The 26,180-nt window shown below is 46.8% G+C and overlaps 1 protein-coding gene across 2 annotated transcripts in view; it reads left to right on the top strand.

The window, feature by feature from the left end:
- The window catches only part of KANK4 (KN motif and ankyrin repeat domains 4), a 169,838-nt gene that overhangs the window by 29,332 nt on the left and 114,326 nt on the right, over positions 1-26,180 (top strand). For both annotated transcript variants that reach the window (XM_073544635.1, XM_073544633.1), the window contains exon 2: positions 7,783-7,975. The gene's annotated coding sequence lies outside the window, so the exon portion shown is untranslated. The remainder of the gene's footprint in view (positions 1-7,782; positions 7,976-26,180) is intronic.

Raw genomic sequence — 26,180 nt, 5'->3', positions numbered from 1 at the left:
CTCCATGAGCGGAACATTAGGGGATATAACCCGGCTGCAGCATATATCTGTACACAGATCAGAGTTTCAGTTTTAGGGTATCACTTACCCTCAAAGATTTCAACTTTTTTTATCAGCAGCTGCCACTAGGGGGAGCTCTCTGCATATAGATATAAAAAGCAAGTACTGAGTTCAGCTGCTGCTTCGTGCAGTGAGTTCCCCCTACTGGCAGCAACTGTAAAGGCGAGTGTAAGAAATGTTTGACCCCGTGGAACTATTACCACTGTTTTTGGTTTTTTTTAAACATGGCATCAAGCATTAATACATCATACCCAAGAAAAACACTTCCGATCTTGGTGGTAACCGCTCACATCTAGGCTTAGTTAATATTTTTTTGCAGCTGCACCAGAAATGTCAGTCAACTCTAGATGGAAGCAGTGAGATCAGGACACTTGCCCTCTGAAGAAACGCTCAGCAGACACTTGGAGGATGCGGTAAATATATTACTAAAGTATTCGTTACTCCACTATGCTGCAACTACAGATAGCCAGTTGTACAACATTTATAAAAGTTATGTTTTATTTTTTTCGGGGAGGGGGGATTTTGTAATCTTTCTGAATTTTCTAATTTTATCATTTTCATGCAGCCCCCACTAGAGGAGCTGTCTGCATGTGGATTTATAGGTCCAATGAGTGCATTGTAATCTGTATGCAATGAGCTCCACCTAGTGGTGGCAAGTGGATGTGTAATGCATAGATAGGTGGTAGATCAGATTACTTTTGGGTCCCTGGTACTGATTTCATCAGCACCTTAAGGCTACACCTCTGACAGAGATTTTTCCATGATGCTATTAACCCCCTCCTTGCTGTGTGACTCTACGCTGCTGTTTTTTCTTAACTGACCCTCTATTGTACTTCTAATAAAAAAAATCACCAGGTCAGGATCTTCAGGAAGCACCAGTTTTTCGGGTTTGAGCAGATAAGGACGGCTCCAGATATAATCCACAACAAATATGTGATCTCCAGATTGATGCGCTCTGCTTCATGTATGAAGGCAAAAAAAAAAAAGAGATTGACTTTGCCATATGGGATATTGTAATGAGCTGGAAGACACGGAGGTTCTTGTAAATGAGTTTATGGAGTTTCTTTCTTCAGAAATTGTATCATCTTCTGTACAGGGAGGTGTTTGTAGGGTCGGCATTACCTTCATCCGGGTTTCATTCGGTATCTGGGAGGCGAAGCTCGAAGCATCTGGACTCCCAAGACCCTCGAAATCTGCAACATACCCCTCATAGCAACTAACAGCATGAAACGGTCATAAATCATAGAATAGCATAGAATCGTAGAGTTGGAAGGGACCTCCTGTGCCTCTGTTAACCTCGTCACTGCCCCGTACCTCTGTTATTCTTCCTGGAAATGTTTTGATAAAGAAGCTTTACTCCATGCATGAGGCTTCAGCTTTCATTTTTTGCATTAGTTCTGACATTCTGTACATGCACCAGGTAGATCTAGATGAACAGCTATTTTGCAAGCTTGCATAGGAGTAGATGCAATATTGCTTTTATATATCTGTATGACTGGCGAGGGGTTTACATTTACAGAAGATCTCTTTTAATTGCAGACTTGATTTATTTTTGGAGCAGTGTTTCCCCTCTTTCATTTGTTCTGCAGTTTCTTGTAGGATCCATGGTCATGTGTCTTCAGCTAGACCACACGTGTTCGTCTCACATCCCCTTGGGCAGCTCTCTACATAAAGTGCACTAATTCAGAAAGTGACTTGTTAGGGGCTCGTCACTGTATGGGCGGATTTAAAGGTCAGCAGCGGCGGCGGAATTGCTTTAAGGACCATTAAACCCTAAATATATATTGCCTTATAGAAAAACACGATTATCTGGAATATTTATGTGGAAGAGTTACGGTAAATGTGTAGACACAAATGACAGAGCTGATAACTGCAAGCTATTTCTCTCTGAAATCAGTCACTTTATAGCTTGTGCTCATCCCTTGCTGTAGGTAAATTTAAAGCGACAGTCCAAGAGGTAAAGATGACCACTGGAATCACGTGCTGGTGCATTGATTTCTTGAATGTGATGTCCCTCTACTTTTCTTAATATTACTTTATTATTGCATTTTCTTACTGGGAAACCAGCATCATAAATGATTGTGGTTGAATTAGGACTGCATTGTCTGACCACAGACCACTATAAACATCTGTATTCTGCTGACAGGCCCCAGACAGGACTACATTGTCTGACCACAGGCTGCCATAAACATCTGCATTCTGCTGACAGTCTCCAGACAGGACTGCATTGACTGAACACAGGCCGCCATAAACATCTGTATTCTGCTTACAGGCTCCAGGCAGGACTACATTGTCTGACCACAGACCACTATAAACATCTGTATTCTGCTGACAGGCTCCAGACAGGACTGCATTGTCTGACCACAGGCCGCCATAAACATCTGTATTCTGCTGACAGGCCCCAGACAGGACTGCATTGTCTGAACACAGGCCGCCATAAACATCTGTATTCTGCTTACAGGCTCCAGACAGGACTACATTGTCTGACCACAGACCACTATAAACATCTGTATTCTGCTGACAGGCCCCAGACAGGACTGCATTGTCTGACCACAGGCTGCCATAAACATCTGTATTCTGCTGATAGTCTCCAGACAGGACTGCATTGTCTGACCACAGGCTGCCATAAACATCTGTATTCTGCTGACAGGCTCCAGACAGGACTGCATTGTCTGACCACAGACCACTATAAACATCTGTATTCTGCTGACAGGCTCCAGACAGGACTGCATTGTCTGACCACAGACCACGATAAACATCTGTATTCTGCTGACAGGCCCCAGACAGGACTACTGTTATGATTGGGTCACCGTAGGAGGCAAAAATAGAAATGCTAGCTAAGTCCAGAAAACCAGAGAAGTTGGCAGCTATCGGATTACAGACCCCTGAACCTATCAACACAACTAGCAGTAGCCGTGGGGGGCTCCTACGATGCCCTAGGCCCCTCGATCACAGCCGGAGGACTACATATCCTAAAGACAGAAAGGGAAATCTAAACTGCCCCAGAGCAGACCCCAAAGCAAAAGGCAGCCCCCCACATATAATGACGGTGAAGCAAGAAGAAAGAACAAAACACAGACAGAAAGATAGACTGAGCAAAGATGGGGCCCACGCTAGCTTAGATAGGAAAGGACAGGAAGGCTGCTGTCTGCAATCCGTGAAAAACCCTATGAAAATAAGAGCCAACAAACTGACAGTAAAAAAGGCCCTGAAGACGCTAGGCTTCAAAAAAGCTATGTCAGTACTCAGGAATATTCTGAAGACAGAGCAACAGGCAAAAGGAGATTCAGCTCACCCCAGCAGGGAATAGCAGAATCCAGAAAAGCAAGTAAAACAAAACACTAATGCAAAAAGGCAAAGCAGAAATCTTAGCTTTAGATGAGCAGGAATCAGACTGGTTTCCTAGAAGTCCACAGAGAAATCACCCGCAGGCCAGAAGGGCGTCAGCAGCCTTATATCCAGTCATTAACTCCACTGAGCCAGTCATCATCATCAGCCCCAGGTGTTTGACAATCAGGCTCACTACCTTTCTTCACCAGAAGAGGGAGTTCCTTGGGCCTCAGTAGTGAAGGGGAAAATGAACTCACAACAGACTACATTGTCTGACCACAGGCCGCCATAAACATCTGTATTCTGCTGACAGACCCCAGACAGGACTACATTGTCTGACCACAGGCTGCCATAAACATCTGTATTCTGCTGACAGGCCCCAGACAGGACTACATTGTCTGACCACAGGCGGCCATAAACATCTGTATTCTGCTGACAGTCTCCAGACAGGACTGCATTGTCTGACCACAGGCTGCCATAAACATCTGTATTCTGCTGACAGTCTCCAGACAGGACTACATTGTCTGACCACAGGCTGCCATAAACATCTGTATTCTGCTGACAGTCTCCAGACAGGACTACATTGTCTGACCACAGGCTGCCATAAACACCTGTATTCTGCTGACAGGCCCCAGACAGGACTACATTGTCTGACCACAGGTCACCATAAACATCTGTATTCTGCTGACAGGCCCCAGACAGGACTACTTTGTCTGACCACAGACCACTATAAACATCTGTATTCTGCTGACAGGCCCCAGGCAGGACTACATTGTCTGACCACAGGCCGCCATAAACATTTGTATTCTGCTGACAGGCCCCAGACAGGACTACATTGTCTGACCACAGGCCGCCATAAACATCTGTATTCTGCTGACAGGCCCCAGACAGGACTACATTGTCTGACCACAGGTCACCATAAACATCTGTATTCTGCTGACAGGCCCCAGACAGGACTACATTGTCTGACCACAGGTCACCATAAACATCTGTATTCTGCTGACAGGCCCCAGACAGGACTACATTGACCACAGACCACTATAAACATCTGTATTCTGCTGACAGGCTCCAGACAGGACTACATTGTCTGACCACAGGCCGCCATAAACATCTGTATTCTGCTGACAGGCCCCAGACAGGACTACATTGTCTGACCACAGGCCGCCATAAACATCTGTATTCTGCTGACAGGCCCCAGACAGGACTACATTGTCTGACCACAGGTCACCATAAACATCTGTATTCTGCTGACAGGCCCCAGACAGGACTACATTGTCTGACCACAGGCTGCCATAAACATCTGTATTCTGCTGACAGTCTCCAGACAGGACTGCATTGTCTGACCACAGGCCGCCATAAACATCTGTATTCTGCTGACAGGCCCCAGACAGGACTACATTGTCTGACCACAGGCCGCCATAAACATCTGTATTCTGCTGACAGTCTCCAGACAGGACTGCATTGTCTGACCACAGGCCGCCATAAACATCTGTATTCTGCTGACAGGACTACATTGTCTGACCACAGACCACTATAAACATCTGTATTCTGCTGACAGGCCCCAGACAGGACTGCATTGTCTGACCACAGACCACTATAAACATCTGTATTCTGCTGACAGGCTCCAGACAGGACTACATTGTCTGACCACAGACCGCCATAAACATCTGTATTCTGCTGACAGTCTCCAGACAGCACTGCATTGTCTGACCACAGGCCGCCATAAACATCTGTATTCTGCTGACAGGCCCCAGACAGGACTACATTGTCTGACCACAGACCACTATAAACATCTGTATTCTGCTGACAGGCCCCAGACAGGACTGCATTGTCTGACCACAGACCACTATAAACATCTGTATTCTGCTGACAGGCTCCAGGCAGGACTACATTGTCTGACCACAGACCGCCATAAACATCTGTATTCTGCTGACAGTCTCCAGAGAGGACTACATTGTCTGACCACAGGCTGCCATAAACATCTGTATTCTGCTGACAGGCCCCAGACAGGACTACATTGTCTGACCACAGGTCACCATAAACATCTGTATTCTGCTGACAGGCTCCAGACAGGACTACATTGTCTGACCACAGGCTGCCATAAACATCTGTATTCTGCTGACAGTCTCCAGACAGGACTACATTGTCTGACCACAGGCTGCCATAAACATCTGTATTCTGCTGACAGGCCCCAGACAGGACTACATTGTCTGACCACAGGTCACCATAAACATCTGTATTCTGCTGACAGGCCCCAGACAGGACTACTTTGTCTGACCACAGACCACTATAAACATCTGTATTCTGCTGACAGGCCCCAGGCAGGACTACATTGTCTGACCACAGGCCGCCATAAACATTTGTATTCTGCTGACAGGCCCCAGACAGGACTACATTGTCTGACCACAGGCCGCCATAAACATCTGTATTCTGCTGACAGGCCCCAGACAGGACTACATTGTCTGACCACAGGTCACCATAAACATCTGTATTCTGCTGACAGGCCCCAGACAGGACTACATTGTCTGACCACAGGTCACCATAAACATCTGTATTCTGCTGACAGGCCCCAGACAGGACTACATTGTCTGACCACAGACCACTATAAACATCTGTATTCTGCTGACAGGCTCCAGACAGGACTACATTGTCTGACCACAGTCCGCCATAAACATCTGTATTCTGCTGACAGGCCCCAGACAGGACTACATTGTCTGACCACAGGCCGCCATAAACATCTGTATTCTGCTGACAGGCCCCAGACAGGACTACATTGTCTGACCACAGGTCACCATAAACATCTGTATTCTGCTGACAGGCCTCAGACAGGACTACATTGTCTGACCACAGGCTGCCATAAACATCTGTATTCTGCTGACAGGCCCCAGACAGGACTACATTGTCTGACCACAGGTCACCATAAACATCTGTATTCTGCTGACAGGCCCCAGACAGGACTACATTGTCTGACCACAGACCGCCATAAACATCTGTATTCTGCTGACAGGCCCCAGACAGGACTACATTGTCTGACCACAGGCCGCCATAAACATCTATATTCTGCTGACAGGCTCCAGAGAGGACTACATTGTCTTACCACAGGTCGCCATAAACATCTGTATTCTGCTGACAGGCCCCAGACAGGACTACATTGTCTGATCACAGGCCGCCATAAACATCTGTATTCTGCTGACAGGCCCCAGACAGGACTACATTGTCTGAACACAGGCCGCCATAAACATCTGTATTCTGCTGACAGGCCCCAGACAGGACTGCATTGTCTGACCACAGGCCGCCATAAACATCTGTATTCTGCTGACAGGCCCCAGACAGGACTACATTGTCTGACCACAGACCGCCATAAACATCTGTATTCTGCTGACAGGCTCCAGAGAGGACTACATTGTCTGACCACAGGTCGCCATAAACATCTGTATTCTGCTGACAGGCTCCAGACAGGACTACATTGTCTGACCACAGGTCGCCATAAACATCTGTATTCTGCTGACAGGCCCCAGACAGGACTGCATTGTCTGACCACAGACCTCTATAAACATCTGCATTCTGCTGACAGGCTCCAGACATTACTGCATTGTCTGACCACAGGCCGCCATAAACATCTGTATTCTGCTGACAGGCTCCAGACAGGACTGCATTGTCTGACCACAGGCTGCCATAAACATCTGTATTCTGCTGACAGGCTCCAGACAGGACTGCATTGTCTGACCACAGGCCGCCATAAACATCTGTATTCTGCTGACAGGCTCCAGACAGGACTGCAATGTCTGACCACAGACCACTATAAACATCTGTATTCTGCTGACAGGCTCCAGACAGGACTGCATTGTGACCACAGGCCGCCATAAACATCTGTATTCTGCTGACAGCAAATAAAGAGAAGGTGAAGGAAATGTAAAAAGGATGACTCAGACAATTGCATGATATTAGGAAATTACTATCTATGCAATTTCCTAATATTCTTAAAAAAAAAATATCCTCAAACATAAAGAACAGCAAGTGTATTCTTCAAAAAGTGGAAAAAGTAGATGGGAAAATGCCTGTGACGTTATGTCTAATCATATTGGAGTTTTGCTATTTTTGTGTTTTTCTAGAATACCCTTTGGGCGATGTGGACTTATATCGATTTTTGAGGAGTCTTTTGGAAAAATTGCAAAAAAAATTAAGTGATCCCGTATGGTGCACGTAGTAGGCACAGTCTTCTGCTTTCTGCTGGGGAAGTTACTGATACAAGGAATTATTTCATCTGTTCATAATGTCCTAATTTTCAATCCTGAGGACAAGCAGGGATAATGCACCGGATCAGGAATTACATTGTATATTGTCCAAAACCTTTTCTAGATAAGACTCTAAAATGCTTATTTCTCTCTTAAGGAAGAACAGCGCGGAGAGAGCGGACTGGAGGAAGTTTTCTAGAGCAGATTTTTCATACTCCTTAAGAACGACAGTGTCAGCATCTGGCTGATGAAGTAAGAATGTAGGACCATCCCACTCCCAGGCACTTCCACATACAGCTCCATGTACAGTCTGCAAACCTGCGGGATCCGTGGAGCCAGACATCTTCCAGGTAAGACCCCGCTATCCCCCCACATTTGTACTGCATTTCTCCCCTTATGGCTGACCAGGGGACACGAGAGGAGGAGGCGAGAGGGGTCTGCTCCCTGCATCCTATGCAATATCTGCAGCTGTTTCCTTGCAGATAATCTGTCCCCGTGCTATCGAGCCCCATTCCTATAATGTTTTCCCAATGCCTGAAAACAATGGGAAAAAAAGGAGGACTCTTTATATTGGCAGTATAACTTCACCTCTTTTCCAAAAATATAGACGCACATTTCCTCCGCAGAATCATTTGTTCTGCATCATGAGGGTATTCCGCTCCATGGCTTGATGAACAGGTCTATATATATATATATATAAAAAAGACCCTTTTATGGGGCCCCCTAATAGGAAACATCTGATTGTACAAGGGTCCACAGCGGGGCTTTGCCAAAACCTGTCCGGAAGGAGAGAAGAAAGAAAAAGCATCAAATAGTTAATCCTTCCCACACCCCGCGTTTAGGACGCCCGATAGTTAATCGATCCTCTACGGGATCACAGACGGATTCCTTTTGGAGGTAATGGCTCAATCCTGATTTTTCGACATCTAGGAATGGGGCGCCGCTTCGACAGGAGAGGTGGGTGTGTGCCGTTGTGATTCCTGACAAAGGGGGAACTTTGGGATAGACTGGCTCCATTGTTTCCAGTTGCAAGGATTCCAAGATTTCTTGATTATTTTTTTTTTTCATGGTCAGTAGCTGGGTTTTCGTTCCAGTGTGTTAGTGTATATACATTGCATGTAGGTTGTGGTTTTGTTTTTTTTTATTTCCGCTGTTTGCTAGAAACAAAGAGGAAAAGTGTTTAACCTGTAGGTGACTGGAAGGAGATGAGTGACGGACAGTCCCGGCTTATGGGGGGCTGATAGGAACTAGCGAGAGCGTTAATAGTGTCAGTATGTGTCACATGAATGGCGATGATCTCTGCACCCTACACGATGTGTTTCTCCCCTGGCAGTAAGTGGTTAACGTGCCAGAGGCAGCAGACGGTTTGGAGGATGTGGGTTGTAATCTAGCGTTAAATTAGAAAGCACGATAAGTTTAATATTTTCCATTGCTGTAGATTTATCTGGTGATGAACTTCTCCTTGAATATTATTTTTATTGCGACACCCCAGTAACAATTATCTCTATTTTTGCCTTCATTTAAAGGGACAATTTTACTGATTAAATTAGTGGTATGGACGTAAAGGACGTGGATCAAGGATAAAAACGATTCCTGTCTTTTCGAAATCCGATGTGCCAGCGCTGAGAAATCAACCTTTGAAATCACATTCAAATTAGCCTGGAAGTGCATTGGGGGAGTTTCCATACTCAACAATGCCATAATGCACTTTCTTGTAGCTGCACAGCTTGATTTCTTAGCGCTGACACATCAGATTACTACAAGATGGGTATTATTGAGGGGGGGGGGTGGTACCTATACAGCCATGTTATTACGGTAGTTTGATTAATAAAACTCCAGTCTCTGTCCTGATTTCTTCACAAAACACGGAAACAGAAGATAATACATGTGCATTTTTGCAATAGTTATTATTGCAATTGGCCTTAATATATCAACTTGTGTGTATGCAGCTTCCATGCAGTCATGGGTTTCCATGGTTACAGACTACAAATAAACCCTTGTAGTCTGATTTTGCAGTCATTTGTTACTCCGCACTTTCTGCCTATGATAATCCGGAACAAGCGTACGTCTGTGCTTTATCATCTTGTGTGTACATGATGGCAAATCACCCTACGAATAAGCAAAATGCTCGGAATTCGGGTTATTGGATTTTTCATGCCGGTATTAATATCGTGTCTGCAGGAGACGTTCTGTGCGCATAGAATTTGGTCAAATGGTCAGCGATCCATCAGCCATGTTATGTATACTGTCTGCCACATTGTCACAGAGAACCAAGTGCAGGTGCTGCTCCACTGACGTCAGCCATAGAGCATGGGTCTTCCATAGTAGGCATACCTATATCAATTCTCCAACTATAACCCATTTATCCTACAGGGAGAAACACATATATAAAACTTAACATTTAATCATAGGTATAAAATATCAAGATAAAATTTGTATACATATAGCCCAACAAAACAAACCTATAAAGTGCAATTGCTGACTATAACCAGTGCTCATAAAGAAAAAGGTTCGGACTCACCAGATTGTATGATGAACAAGATTCACGTAAGCGCAGGAGGGATCGGAGCCGGTCGTCTCAGGGATTGGAACTGTCATACCCTGTCGTGCCCCATGTGTTGCTCCTGCCCTGATGATCAGGGAATTGTAAACTGCAGGGGTAAAAAGAATGAGGGAGAAATAGGGTTCTTGCAGTGGCAAGTAACTCTATATAGTGGGCCTGACTGGTCTTGTCAAGACCTCCAAATGAAAATGGTGCGGTGACAGGAGCAACACATGGGGCACTACAGGGTATGATAGTTCCAATCCCTGAGACGACCGGCTCTGATCCCTCCTGCGCTTTCGTGAATCTGGTTCATCATACAATATGGTAAGACCGAACCTTTTTCTCTATGAGCACTGGTTATAGTTAGCACTTGCACTTTATAGGTTTGTTTAGTTGGTCTATATGTATACAAATGTCATCTTCATATTTTATATCTATGATTAAATGTTAAGATATACATATACGTTTCTCCCTGCCGGATAAATAAATCCACTGAAGTCTGCAACAAGCTGCTCCTGACGGACACTTTGCATTGGTCAACGCGTTTCGGGAGCCTTCATTCTTCTATTAGATGGGTTGGGAACCTGAGCTATTAGGATAAATCATTTATGAAAGAATGAAAGGGATCTATAGGATTGTGGATCTCCTTAGGCACTGCTTATGTATTTCACATATTTCTAGTGCTAGTGTGAGATTCTCCATCTTGCTCGGATGGATCCTGATCCCCGTCCTCAATATTTATTGCTGTAAACCTCTATGGCACTATTAGCTCCCAGGAAAGAAAGCATTGGGCATGGTAAAATCTAACCAAACCGATCTGTCAGAGAATAGCGAATTCAGTGGTGGCCAAAGACCACAGACTTCACCAATGTCATCTTCTTACATGAACTGTATCTATGACGGATCACGGGATCATTTTCTCTAGATTTTCACTTTAAGGGCTCATACTCATTTGCAAGAAAAGCAGACTAGTGCAATCCAATAAAAAAAAAAATTGGATTGCACTCTGACCAATGTTAATCTTTCAGTCCCTGCTCATCTGCATTTTTTTTCTTAGATCGGACTGAAAAAAAAAAATATCGCAGAATGAAGTGTGTGGCCGCATATCTTGGACAAGAGTCATCAATGCAAGTCATGGGTGTGCAAAAAAAAAAAAACTGCACGGCACGCGGACCATTTGAATGCCATCTGATTTTTACACACCCATGTCCTTGAAAACCCAACATTTCAGCAGCTGCTTTCAGTAATAGCATGTGACCTGACAGAATAAATAGAATAGATTTAAAGATGTCAGTGACATATATAATTAGTACAGTACCTGTGCAGCTTACTGTACATGTATTTAATTACGAAATACATTTTTTTCTGAAAAAAAAATGCTGTGGGATCCCCTTGAAATTTTGTTAACCAGCAGAAGGAAAGCGGACAGCTAGGGGCAGATTTTTATAGCCTGGGAAGGGGGTAATACCCATAGAGCTTCCCAGGCTATTAATATCAGCTCACAGCTGTATACTTGGCCTTTAATGGTTATTAAAATGGGGGACCCCCCCAAAAAAAATGACATAGGTTCCCCCTATAATTAATAACCAGCAAATGCAAGACAGACAGCTGCGGGCTGATATTAATAGCCTAGTAAGGGACCGTGGATATTGGCCCCACCAGACTAAAAACACGCTCATCCGCCCTAGAAATGATGCCTCCATAAGTTGCACCAAATCTGGCATTTAGCCTCGCTCTTCCCACTTGCCCTGGTGTGGTAGCAAGTGGGGTGATAGTTGGGGGGGTTGATGCCAGTTTTGTTTTGGCTCTGAACTTCGATTACCTTCCTGACGGCACCACGAGCATGAGAACTTTCTCATGCTTGTGGTGACGTCAGTGAGGTCAAAGAAGTTCATTGGATATGAACGCCGCTGAAATGTATCACGTCACCGTGCGGCGCTGAGCAAGCACGCACAGCTCAGGGTGTCTTGCTGGATGGTGGGCTGTATAGTCACATCATTCCAACAATTCAGCCTGCCATCTCTTTGTAGCAGATCTAGACCCATCGCTGGACAAATAGATTATCATCTTCATGTTGGGGACAGGTGAGGATGGTGTTGCTTTATTTTTTTTGTAATTGGGACATTAGATTCTAAGGATTAGGTGTAAAGGTGAGTATAAGTGTTAATTTTATTTCAATAAAGTAGTCTGTGTCATTTTCTCAAAGGACTTTGTTCTGGGTGTTATATTTTTGACAATTTGACTATGGGGTTAGTAATGGATAGATGTCTTATAGACGCCTCTCCATTACTATCCCGTGGGCTTGAGGTTAGCTGCCAATACAAAGGTGACATCGACCCCAATACCATCACCCCACTTGCCACCACATCAGGGCAAGTGGGAAGAGCAAGGCTAAGTGCCAGAAATGGCACATCTTATGGATGCGCCTTTTCTGGGGCGGCTGAGAGCTGATGTTTTAAGTCCGGGAGGGGACAATATCCATGGCCCCGTCCTAGTCTATTAAAGTCAGCCTGCAGCTGTCTGCCTAGTCTTTGCTGGTTATTAATTATATGGGGACCCTACGTCTGCTTTCCTTCTGCTGGTTAATAAAATGTGGGGGGAGCCCACGCCATTTTTTTTTTTTTTTTTTTTTTTTTTTTTAGAAAATAAATTATTTAGTAATAAAATACATGTGCTGTCCATTTTTAACTTTGCAGTTGGTAGAAGAAGCCTTGCAATTCTTTTTTTTCCTTTTTGCATGATGGTAAAATTTGATGCATTGACCAAACACTTATCAAAATCTAATCTAACACAGTGATGGAAATTGGTGAATTTTCTTCATGTGCGGGGAATAAAAAAAAGGACATCTGAGTGAGGCCCGAGTCGTAGCACAGGCGAATTACGCAACTGCAGATAAATATTCCCAGCAGCAGAGGGCGCACTCTTATGACGTGAAACTCCAGAGCCTGCATTTTCTGGGGGAACATTGATGAGACCGGTGCTTCTGGTGACCCAATAGTGGTGCAGAGGAAAGAGGGCACATTTTAGGTGTCTGGTTCTGGGACATAGAGGAGCTCATAGCAGAACACATAAGTCAGCCATTAAAGAGGAGCTGGGCTTGGTACTGAACCCTTTACCCCCATATCACTGGTAGTGCAAGGTCCCCGCTGATGGAAGTTCACACTTGGAAACCAGTATGGTAATATCAAAATTTCATGCTTGGACAGATACACACCCTGTCTCTTGAGGTCCTGACATTTGCTGGGTTGTCCAGTCTTGTGATCAAAACTTTTTATATATATAGAAAAAAAAACTTCTGTAACTTTTTTAATCTTTCATGTTTTGAGTTTCTTAACTTTTTAAAAAATGTTGGTTGCTGTAAGTGAATGGAAACATTTAGTGTCTAAATTCCGAGGTCGGAAACCTGTCCTTACTGAAGGCCTGCATACACATTAGATCACAGTCACCTGAACCTGCTGTATTCAGTGGAATTGACCAACCATCTATTCTGTGGGCGCAGAACAGGGACCAGGCTGCCTTATGGATCCATTAATATTTTTGGCCTCTTGTCTTATTAGCATTCTTTCTTTTTTCTGCATTTTATTGTATTTTTTTGTGTTTTCCCTTTTTTTTTATCCCTTTTTATGAAGATTTGAAACGGCGGGGGTTTTTTTTATTATTGCAATCGTGACTTTACATGCACTTTTCAGGCTCCCTACGGGCACACTCACACTTAGTGTTTTGATCTTTTTTTTTTTTTTGCCTGCATGAAAATTGCAATTTCTATATGAAAAAAATGCAGCCAAAAATTCAACATTTTTGTTTTAAAGGTGGCTTTGATGCATTTTTCATGTGATTTTCTCTTTGCTGAAAAAAGAAAAAACTGCAGTAAAATCGCTGACGGAGTTGACCATAACAAGACAAAATGCACATTTTAGAAATCCCAATGGGGATTAAAATGAACCAAAAAAATGAATGATGATTTCCACAGCAGCTTTTCTGGTACAGTGTGCATAAGTTTTCGGGAAATCGCATCCACTTCGCTTGAATTGTAAAATGCAGCAGATTTTCAGCCCAAAATAACAAAACAGAAAATCGTCTTTTTCTCTGTTTTTTTTTTTTTGTTTGTTTCATGTGAATTTGTCCTTTAATAATCATAAAACGCAGCAAAGGGAGACCTGATAGAAGCGAGCGGTGGCTTGTAAGGAGATTTTTGCAGCCACTGGATGTAAATAAGGAAAGATTCTATTTCCTGACAGCAAGCGGAAGTCTTGAAAATGGCTCCGCCGCCATCAGACAGGACATCTCCTTTTCTTCAAGTCTGATAATAAACTCTGGCATGTTTGGAGGACACAGGATCGAGATCATTTTTTTTGGATGAGGATGAAGATAATATTATTTCTGGATCCTGGCTCGCCCCATTTCCTCTCTAAGTGGTAACGCAGGAATAAAAATAGCATTTTCCGTGTTTTTTGAGTCGTGTCTTATCTGATTGAACTCCTTGCAGTACTGGCGGTAAATATGGGGGTAAAGAGTTAAGGTCAGACATGTTTCCAACCCCTGGATATTCGAGTTTTTTTCAACCTTTCTTGTAAAAAAAAAAAAAACATTTTCCATGTAAAATATGAGAAATGTTATATAATATTAGAGATCTGCCATGAAACAGGGAGAAAATAATAAAACCGCTACCCACACATATCGCTGAGGTGGCACCTTATGCCAGCGGTGGCAACCAGCATGATCCCCCGACGCGCGCCTGACAACGGCCGGGATCATTACATCTCCTCCTTGCTCTGATTTCTGTTTTTCAAGAGTAAGCAAAAGCAAGATGATGTCGGATTAAACTTGCCACCGGGGGGCGCTATCAGATCTCCAGGATAATGGTTTCCCAGTTAAAGGGGGATTCCAGTGGATTGGTGATATCGGTGTGGGAGTCACCGCTGGGTTGTCTTCAGCTCTATAGTCTGTGACCAGTAGGAGTTGAGTAGATTGGCTAGAATTCATTGCAATAATGCATTTAAAATTAACTAAATGTCCTTCTGTTTTGTGTCCACAGCACCTATGCTGAGCTATGCGTCTCCATGGTTACAGACTACAAACAAACCCTCGGTAGTCTGGCCAATGCATACAAGTTAGAATCGGGAACGGATGCAAGGGATGTGACTAGAGGATCCTGCTACACAGGGTTTGCTGGTAGTCTGTAGTGATGGAGCCTCACAGCTCTGCATGGGAGCTGTGTACACAGAACAGTAGGAGATTTTAACCCAATAAGAGCCACAAAGGAGATAGGCAATAGTTGAGATTGAAAGGAGTGGCAAGTCACGACCTGGCGGGTGCAACCTAGTCACAGCCGGGTAAGAATGGGCGACTAATGGTGACGATGGCAGATCTCAAGAATCTTTAATATTATAGACCTGGATGGAGCGGCAGGACATGTGCAAACTGCAAGGTGAGGCGCTGTTCATTTCCGGATGGAGGCCTTGAGGCCAGGGGAGAATGGAGGGCACAAGTCCCCCCCGGTCTGGCAGTCTGTAGGGGTCCCACAGTTATTTTCTATCCAGAATAGGTGACATTGCTCAAACAGAAATACACTTTACATGAGTCCAACATTTACCTATTAAAACTGAAGCAGCTGGTTATAATTCAGACAGACACTAGGGGGAGCTCAGGGACTTATTGCAGTGAGCTCCCCCTAGTGGTGGCTGCAGGCAGAGCACATTTTATCATATTCTGTGCCAATGCAGAGAATTAATCTTTCCCTATAAAGCTATATTACGGAATTAAAGGGGTTGTCTGACCAACAAAAAGCCACTGGGAAAGGCAGGGAATATAATCAAACAATGGGTTTGCTGGTCGGTCTGGTTCGGCTGTAAATAGACTAAATATTATTTTAGCTTTGCCTCCATTTAACGTTGATTTTATTATACAGGTTGCCTTTTTATCCACAGACAGCCTGGACATAGTCTGGAGTAATATATTATTATCTGGATTGACTGATGGCACAGGTCGGGTTCATATTTTAGGTTTCAGCAATTCTTTAACGACTCTCACGTGTGAAGATTTAATGGGATGTCGATCGCGCGGTCCTTACGGATGTCGATGCTTATTATGCAGAGATTGCGGCATGTAGAATTAAATACGGTGGCCAAACCTTAAAAAAAAATCAAGCGTCAGCACAGAACACCCCAGGTTATTCATCTTGTTATTTTCATCAATATTCGTTATTTAAATGGTTTATAAAGCAATAAATCTTCTGATAAGAGTCGTATGAACGGCAGCGCCGACCTAGAACTGTGCAGATAGTCTGTATATGACACATAACCATTAGAAAGAAGCGTCCGCGCCGCGCTCCGTAATAAAACGCCATCACTAATTGTTTAACATTCCTCATAATGTCAAAGAGATGACTGTAATACAGTATGTATGAAAACAGAGAAAAAGAGTGGCCACATGTCTGCACTCCTCTGGTCACATCATGTGAGGCGGCCCCCGGTCACATGCAGCCTCATCCTCCCCACGTGAGTGCACAGGTCCGATCAGCAAAAGTCTTTCCTGAAACACTCTGTGCTGCTGCGGACGATGCCAAATAATTCTCCTACATTTCAGCCCATCTGAAGAGCATTTAGAGCAGTTGTCTCCAAGTCTCACATCAGGACCCGCTGCAGAGTAGCCGCATGGTACATGTTTCTATTGTTTCAATGTATCTAAGTGGTTGGAAAAGTGTCTGTGTCTATCTGCAGCCATTAGGAGGGGTGTAAAATGTAACTACACTATATAAAGGGGGTCATTACAATTATTTATATGGCCATAGATTTAGTATATAAAGGTATTATCAGTCATTGTACAGGAGTGGGAGTAGGTGAGCTGTGACATCACCTATTGTGAATGGTGGATCCTGTGTTATCTACTGTATATAGAGGAGTTATCAGTCATTGTACAGGAGGAGGTGAGCTGTGACATCACCTATTGTGAATGGTGGATTCTGTATAATCTTCTGTATATAAAGGTGTAATAAGTCATTGAGCAGGATGAGGAGGAAGTGAGCTGTGACATCACCTGTTGTGGAATGGTGGATCCTGTGTTCTCTCCTGTATATAGAAGTGTTATCAGTCATTGTACAGGAGTGGGAGGAGGTGAGCTGTGACATCACCTATTGTGAATGGTGGATCCTGTGGTCTCTCTTGTATATAAGAGGTGTTATTAGTCATTGCAATCCTGCCTGTGATTATAATGCGACTGTTGACAGGTGAACATTATAGACCACTTGTTTATAGAGTGTATTAATATAAAATTTGATTTACACAATAGACCATTTTCCAATGACATTCTGTATCAATGGCCTCTGCGTAATGACTGACTACAGTGGGAAATTCCAGGTTTTATCAGGTTTTATATGAAGTTTCCCTTTAAGAGTAATGACCCCATACAGATTTCAAATTATATCACCTAATGAAGCCTTGTTCTATTCAGCCATTTTCATCACCTCCATCCCATTATCAGCAATGGGTCATCTCGGCGTCTTCCTAAGCAGCAGTCATTGTGAACGGGAAGAAAAACTGCAGGATGTGCAGTAAACTTATACCGAATTTGTGAGGAGGTAGAGCGCGCCTTCTGTATAATCCGGGGCAACATTCCTAGGAAAGAAAACATTTATTTACCAAGGTCGATTTCATCTTTTCCTGTTTATTTAAGGAAGAAAATCCATTGACCGAATAAAAATGAAGATTTCTCTGGGATGCCGAGCGCCAGTAGAGATCGTGCTGCAGATAACTGGTTTATAAATGACCAGATAGTATCTAGTGTTTCCTGATTCATAAGCATCACTATAATGAACATGTATTACCGCAGGCGCACAGTGTCTGCGCAGATCCGGGAGTCAGCAAATTCCATGTAATGGTATGAAAATGGGGCAGCGTAACGTAAAGGCAGAGCCGTATATCAGAGTAATGATATGTAAGGGGGTGTTCAGAGCGTGGGAAGGATTACTTTAGTGAAAATTAAAATGGCACTTTTTTTGTGCAGTATAATCCTCATCTCACATTAAAAGTGCAACCTTAAGTGTATGTATACAGTGACTGCACCAGCAGAATAGTGAGTGCAGCTCTGAAGTATAATACAGAATGTAAGTCAGGATCAGTAATGTAATGTATGTACACAGTGACTGCACCAGCAGAATAGTGAGTGCAGCTCTGGAGTATAATACAGAATGTAAGTCAGGATCAGTAATGTAATGTATGTACACAGTGACTGCACCAGCAGAATAGTGAGTGCAGCTCTGGAGTATAATACAGGATGTAACTCAGGATCAGTAATGTAATGTATGTACACAGTGACTGCACCAGCAGAATAGTGAGTGCAGCTCTGGAGTATAATACAGGATGTAACTCAGTATCAGTAATATAATGTATGTACACAGTAACTGCACCAGCAGAATAGTGAGTGCAGCTCTGGGGTATAATACAGGATGTAACTCAGGATGAGTAATGTAATGTATGTACACAGTGACTGCACCAGCAGAATAGTGATTGCAGCTCTGGAGTATACCGTAATACAGGATGTAACTCAGGATCAGTAATGTAATGTATGTACACAGTGACTGCACCAGCAGAATAGTGAGTGCAGCTCTGGAGTATACCGTAATACAGGATGTAACTCAGGATCAGTAATGTAATTGTTAGCGTGGGTGGTCTAGAGCAGGAACCTCCGGGAGTGGACCCTCTGGACCGTGGCACCGAGGGTCCCCGGGCGAGCTGCCAGGTGGAACCGACCCCTATACTGTTCAGGGACCGTTAGGAGCAGGCCCAGGGGTTCGAGTACCACGGTAGCCGGTACCGAGAGGGGCGGCTCAGGATGGACCAGAGTTAGACTGAGACTGGAGTAGGATGGCAGGAACACTGAAGGCAGGACTGGTGTAGGAGAGCAGGAACACTGAAGGCAGGACTGGAGTAGGACGGCAGGAACACTGAAAGCAGGACTGGAGTAGGAAGGCAGGAACACTGAAGGCAGGACTGGAGTAGGACGGCAGGAACACTGAAGGCAGGACTGCGGAAGAGAACAAGGAACACGGGTAGCAGGACTGAGAAGCCGCTCCTCGCAGCCGACACTGGAACTGCAGGAGCAGAGTGCACACGATGAACCAAGGCCAGAGTGTTAGGAAACACAACGATCAGGCGCCTCCCTCAGGGGGAAGCGGCCTGATATGGCCCCGTCTGGATAGTCATTGGTCCAAAGGTGCTTCCGGTTCAGGGCACAGCCGGAGCATAAGAAGCAGGAGGGAGTCGCGGCCGCGGCCTATGGCGCTTGCGCATAGCATGCAGGGAAGGCATCGGTCGCGAGCCCGTCACAGGTGACCGCCACGGCCTTCGGGTGGAGAGAGGCTGCGGCGTGGAAGCGGAGGCCGACTGTGGCGTGGGAGCGGAGACTGGGTGAGTATGGCGGAGCGGTGTAACAGTACCCCCCCCCCAAGCCGCCCTCCCCGGAGGTTAGCAAGAAACCTCCTGAGGATACGGGGAGCATTGATATTCTCCCGAGGCTCCCAGGATCTCTCCTCAGGACCAAAACCCTTCCAATCAACAAGAAAGAAAGTCCTACCTCTAACCCTTTTCACAGCGAGAATGTCCTGCACTTCAAAAACGTCGTCAGCACCCACCGGCTGAGGACCAGGATCAAGCGAGGAATGGAAGCGATTCAGCACCACAGGTTTCAGGAGAGAGACATGGAAGGTGTTCGAGACCCAGAGCGAAGCAGGCAACCTCAATTTGTAGGCGACTTCGTTGATACGTCCAAGAATTTCAAACGGACTGATGTAGTGTGGCCCCAACTTGTAGGAGGGCAGTTTCAACCGGATGAATTTGGATGAGAGCCAGACCTTGTCCCCAACACGATAGGGTGGAGGATCCAATCTCTTCTTGTCGGCAAAATTCTTCATCCGATCAGCGGGCTTCTTGAGTGACGTGTTGGTCTCGGCCCAGATCTTGGAAAACTCAGAGGACAAAGCGTTGGCCGCGGGTACCTCGGAGGCAGGAGTTATCAGAAGAAGAACACCAGGATGTTTGCCAAAAACAATGAAAAACGGAGACTTGGCCGAAGACTCACCAGCATGGTTGTTATAAGCGAACTCTGCCCAGGGGAGTAAGTTGACCCAATCGTTCTGGTGGGCGTTGGAGAAGTGCCGTAAGTACCCCGTAAGCGTCTGGTTGGTACGCTCTACCTGTCCGTTGGACTGTGGATGGTAGGCCGAGGAGAAGTCGAGGGAAACCTTCATGAGCTTACAAAGCGAACGCCAGAACGCCAGGTAAACTGAACCCCTCGGTCAGACACAATGCGTCGAGGTAATTCGTGAAGTCGAAGATTTGACGAATGAAAATTTTGGCCAGCTCCGGCGCTGAGGGAAGACGAAGGGACGAAGTGAGCCATCTTGGAAAAACGATTCACCACCAGGATAGCAGGGTAGGTCGGTAATGAAATCCATGGCGATGTTCTCCCAAGGAACCGTAGGGACGGGCAACGGAAGCAACAAGCTGGACGGAGGTCTCCGTGGCACTTTGTTTCTTGCACAGGATGGACAAGAAGCCACAAAGTCGAGTACATCTTGGCGAAGTGTGGACCACCAGTAGTGATGCGTGATAAGATCAAGGGTCTTCTTAGTTCCAGCATGGCCGGCCAGTTTGGAGGAGTGCCCCCATAGAAGAAGCTTTTGCTTGAGATTATCTGGCACAAGCGTCTTGCTAGGTGGGGGAGTAAGCCAGTTCACCGGAGCCACGGTGATGATCCTAGTGGGATCAATGATGTGCGAAGGTTCTTCCGTGGATTCGTGTGTCTGGAAGACCCTGTACAGGGCGTCGGCTTTGGAATTCTTGTTGCCAGGACGGAATCGGAGCTCGAAATCAAATCGGGCGAAAAATAGGGACCATCTCGCCTGGCGAGGGTTAAGTCTCTGGGCAGACTGGAGATAGGCCAGATTCTTGTGGTCCGAGAAGATGACAAAAGGATGGACAGCTCCTTCCAGGAGGTGGCGCCATTCCTCCAAGGCCAACTTGATGGCCAAAAGTTCCCGGTCGCCGATCGAGTAGTTACACTCGGATGGAGAAAAGGCCTTCGAGAAGAAGCCACAAGGGTGCAGGCAACCTGAGGCGGTTCTCTGGGACAGTATCGCCCCGGCACCCGTCGAGGAAGCGTCCACCTCGAGTACAAAAGGTCGATCGCTCTCAGGGCGATGCAGGACCGGAGCCGTGGAGAAAGCCCGTTTTATGGTCAGAAAGGCCTCCTCTGCCTCAGGAGACCAATCCTTGGAAGTAGACCCTTTACGGGTGAGCGCAGAAATGGGTCTTGTGATCTCGGAGAAGTGGGAGACAAATTGCCGGTAATAGTTGGTGAACCCGAGGAATCGTTGTATCGCCTTTAATCCGACGGGGCGAGGCCATTTGAGGATGGCAGACAACTTCTCGGGATCCATCCTTAGACCAGAGTCGGAGATAATGAATCCCAGAAACGGCAGAGAGGTCTGTTCAAAGAGACATTTTTCGATCTTCGCATACAGGCGGTTCTCCCGAAGACGCTGAAGCACCAGGCGGACACTCTTTCTGTGGGAAGAGAGGTCCGGCGAGAAGACGAGGATGTCGTCTAAGTACACGACCACACAGGAGTACAAGAGATCCCGGAAGATCTCATTGATGAACTCTTGAAAGACTGCAGGAGCATTGCAAAGACCGAAGGTCATGACCAGGTACTCGTAATGGCCATCTCGAGTGTTGAAAGTGGTCTTCCACTCGTCACCTGCACGGATACGGACAAGGTTGTAGGCTCCTCTGAGGTCCAGCTTGGAAAAGACCCGAGCCCCTCTGAGACGGTCAAACAACTCCAGAATGAGTGGAAGAGGGTACCTGTTCTTGATGGTAATCTCATTCAAGCCCCTATAGTCAATGCATGGCCGTAGAGTTCCATCCTTCTTTTTGACAAAGAAGAACCCGGCTCCTGCGGGCGAAGAGGATTTCCATATAAAGCCTTTGGTGAAGTTCTCTCGGACGTACTCAGACATGGCGGTGGTCTCTGCCGGAGACAGAGGGTAGATTCTGCCCCTTGGAGGGGTTGAACCGGGAACAAGTTCAATTGGGCAGTCAAATGGGCGGTGTGAAGGGAGGACCTCCGCTTCCTTATCAAAAACATCAGCGTAGGAGCTGTAAGCTGGAGGAAGACCCGGGAGGTGTGGAGGTGACCGAGGAGCGGCCGCCAGGCGGACAGGAGTCAGATAGCGAGCTTGGCACAGGTGCGCCCAACGGAGTATCTCCCCAGAAGACCAGTTGAGAACAGGCTAATGAGTCCTTAACCCTGGAAGACCGAGTAGAATGGCGTGAGAGAGCTTAGGTAAAACGTAAAAGGCTATCTTCTCTCGATGTAAGGCTCCGACTTGCAACTCCACGTCTTCAGTGACCAAGGTGACGGTCACCTGTAGTGGTTTGCCATCCACGATGGCAATCTGAATTGGGTTAGCTAGAGTGAGTACAGGAATTTGGTATTTGTCCACCTCTTCCGGCCGAATGAAGTTACCCGCTGAGCCCGAATCCACGTAGGCCACCTCGGAAGCACGCCTCCCTCCTGAAACCAAAAGCACAGAAATCGTAAGGGGTTGAGAGGGATCATCATCACCTAGGAAGGCCTCTCTTACCTGACCTAGGTGGAGTCGTTTCCCTGTCTCTTAGGACAGGTGCGGATATAGTGTGATGAACCACTGCAAGAGAGGCACAGACCTTGTGCCCGTCTCTCTCTCTGACGCAACTCGGCCAACCTGAGACGATCTATCTGCATGGGCTCACCCGAAGAGAAGGAAGAGGACCCGACCGAACGGGAGCTGGCAGACCAGGTGAAAGGAGAAACTGACCTGGAGGACCGCCTGTCTCTCACTGACTCCCAAGCACCTCCAGAAAGCGCAGATCAATGCGGGTAGCCAGCGAGATAAGGTCCTCTAAGGTGGACGGGGTATCTCAACCTGCGAGTTCATCCTTTTTTCTACTAGAAAGACCGTGCCAGAATGCCCCCACCAAAGCCGTGTTATTCCAGCCGAGCTCGGAGGAGATAGTGCGAAAGCGAATAGCGTACTGTCCGACCGTGAGAGAGCCCTGGTGTAAGTTAGAGTGACTCAGTGAGAGAGGCTAACCGACCCGGCTCATCGAAAACCTTACGAAACGTATCCAGGAAAACCGGGAGACTCGAGACGACTGGGTCGTCACGTTCCCAGAGCGGGTTTACCCAAGACAGGGCCTCTCCCTCCAGATGGGACATGATGAAGGCCACTTTGGCCCGATCCGAGGGATATTGCTGCGGCAGACATTCAAAGTGGAGACTACACTGATTTAAGAACCCCCTACAGAGCTTGGGATCCCCGGTGAAACGAGGCGGCTTGGCGAGGCGGGGCGTCAGGAGAGCAGTAGACACAGGAGGAGGAGTCGGCACTGCAGTGGCAGCCTGGAGGGCCGACAAGCGACTATCAAAGGAGGCCATATAGGACAAAATGTGGGCTTGAGTATCTTGCTGCTGACCCAGCTCCTGTTGGAGACTGGCCAGCTGAGTGGCATTTCCAGGATCAGCCACCTGTAAAGCCGACAAACGAGTGTCCATCGACTTCATGACTGACATAATGTGCCCCTGATTCTCCCGTAGGAATAGCAACTCTTTCTGGGTAGCAGCCGTAGTACCGGCGGGGTCCATGGCCTGATCGTATTGTTAACGTGGGTGGTCTGGAGCAGGAACCTCCGGGAGTGGACCCTCTGGACCGTGGCACCGAGGGTCCCCGGGCGAGCTGCCAGGTGGAACCGACCCCTATACAGGGACCGTTAGGAGCAGGCCCAGGGGTTCGAGTACCACGGTAGCCGGTACCGAGAGGGGCGGCTCAGGATGGACCGGAGTAAGACTGAGACTGGAGTAGGACGGCAGGAACACTGAAGACAGGACTGGAGTAGGACAGCAGGAACACTGAAGTCAGGACTGGAGTAGGACGGCAGGAACACTGAAAGCAGGACTGGAGTAGGAAGGCAGGAACACTGAAGGCAGGACTGGAGTAGGACGGCAGGAACACTGAAGGCAGGACTGGAGTAGGACGGCAGGAACACTGAAGGCAGGACTGTAGCAGGACGGCAGGAACACTGGAGACAGAACTGCGGAAGAGAACAAGGAACACGGGTAGCAGGACTGAGAAGCTGCTGCGAGGAGCAGCCGACACTGGAACTGCAGGAGCAGAGTGCACACGATGAAGCGAGGCCAGAGTGTTAGGAAACACAACGATCAGGCGCCTCCCTCAGGGGGAAGCGGCCTGATATGGCCCCGTCTGGTCAGTCATTGGTCCAAAGGTGCTTCCGGGTCAGGGCACAGCCGGAGCATAAGAAGCAGGAGGGAGTCGCGGCCGCGGCCTATGGCGCTTGCGCATAGCATGCAGGGAAGGCATCGGTCGCGAGCCCGTCACAGGTGACCGCCGCGGCCTTCGGGTGGAGAGAGGCTGTGGCGTGGGAGCGGAGGCCGGGTGAGTATGGCGGAGCGGTGTAACAGTAATGTATGTACACAGTGACTGCACCAGCAGAATAGTGAGTGCAGCTCTGGAGTATAATACAGCATGTAACTCAGGATCAGTAATGTAATGTATGTACACAGTGACTGCACCAGCAGAATAGTGAGTGCAGCTCTGGAGTATAATACAGGAAGTAAGGCTAGCTTCAGACTAGCGTTTTTGCCCGCAGCACACGGCCGCCGCTAGCCCCGCCCCCTGTCACGCCCCCTCTGGTCATCTCCTCCTAGTGTCGCACATCGCTGCACGCGATCTGCACACCCTATCTTTAGCATAGGTGTTATGAATGAGTCACCGTAGGAGGCAAAAACAGAAATACAAGCTAAGTCCAGAAAACCAGAGAAGTTGGCAACTATCAGATTGCAGACCCCTGAACCTATCAACACAACTAGCAGTAGCCGTGGGGGGTTCCTACGATGCCCTAGACCCCTCGATCACAGCCGGAGCGCTAAATAGCCTAAAGACAGAAAAGGAAATCTAAACTGCCCCAGAGCAGACCCCAAAGTAAAAGGCAGCCCCCAACATATAATGACGGTGAAGCAAGATGAAAAAACACTCACACAGATAGAAAGATAGGCTGAGCAAACGATGGGGCCCAAGCTAACTAAACAGAAAAGGAAAGGAAGGTTGCTGTCTGCAATCTGCCAAAACCCTATCAAAGACATAAGCCAACAAGCTGATATGAAAAAGACCCTGAAGCAGCTAGGCTTCAAAAACTAAATCAGCACTCAGGTATTTTCAGAAGACAGAGCTAAAGGAATTCAGCACACCCCAGCAGGGAATGGCAGAAATCCAGAAAAACAAAGCAAAACAAAGTCAAAGCACCAATGCAAAAAGCCGAGCAGCAAACTTAGCTTTAGAGGAGCAGGAATTCAGACTGGTCTCCAAGGATCCCACAGAGAAATCACCCGCAGGACAGAAGGGCGTCGGCAGCCTTATATCCAGTCAGTAACTCCACTCAGCCAGTCATCATCATCAGCCTCAGGTGTTTGATCATCAGGCTCACTACCTTTCTTTACCAGAAGAGGGAGTTCCTCGGGCCTCAGTAGTGAAGGGGAAAATGAACTCACAACACATAGGGTGCGCAGACCGTGCGCTGGCCGTTCGCTAGTAGGATTTTGCGTGCGCTGCGCCCTTTTGACGGTGCTCCGAGCGCACCAAAATTCAACATGGTGCGTTCGGCGCACATCGGCGCACCGTCAAAAGGGCGCAGCGCACGCAAAATCCTACTAGCGCACGGTCTGCGCACCCTATGTTAAAGATAGGGTGTGCAGATCGCATGCAGCGATGTGCGACCCTAGGAGGAGATGACTGGACTGGAGGGGGCTCGGCAGGGGGCGGGGCTAGCGGTGGCCGTGCGCTGAGGGCAAAAATGCTAGTCTGAAGCTAGCCTAACTCAGGATCAGTACAGAATCAGTAATGTAATGTATGTACACAGTGATTGCACCAGCAGGATAGTGAGTGCAGCTCTGGAGTA

This window comes from Dendrobates tinctorius, unplaced genomic scaffold (genome assembly GCF_039654945.1).
Source record: "Dendrobates tinctorius isolate UK_male_01 unplaced genomic scaffold, ASM3965494v1 ptg000138l, whole genome shotgun sequence".
Lineage (NCBI taxonomy): Eukaryota > Metazoa > Chordata > Amphibia > Anura > Dendrobatidae > Dendrobates > Dendrobates tinctorius.
Note: the sequence above shows the minus strand (reverse complement) of the source record. Positions and strands in the feature narration are given on the sequence as shown.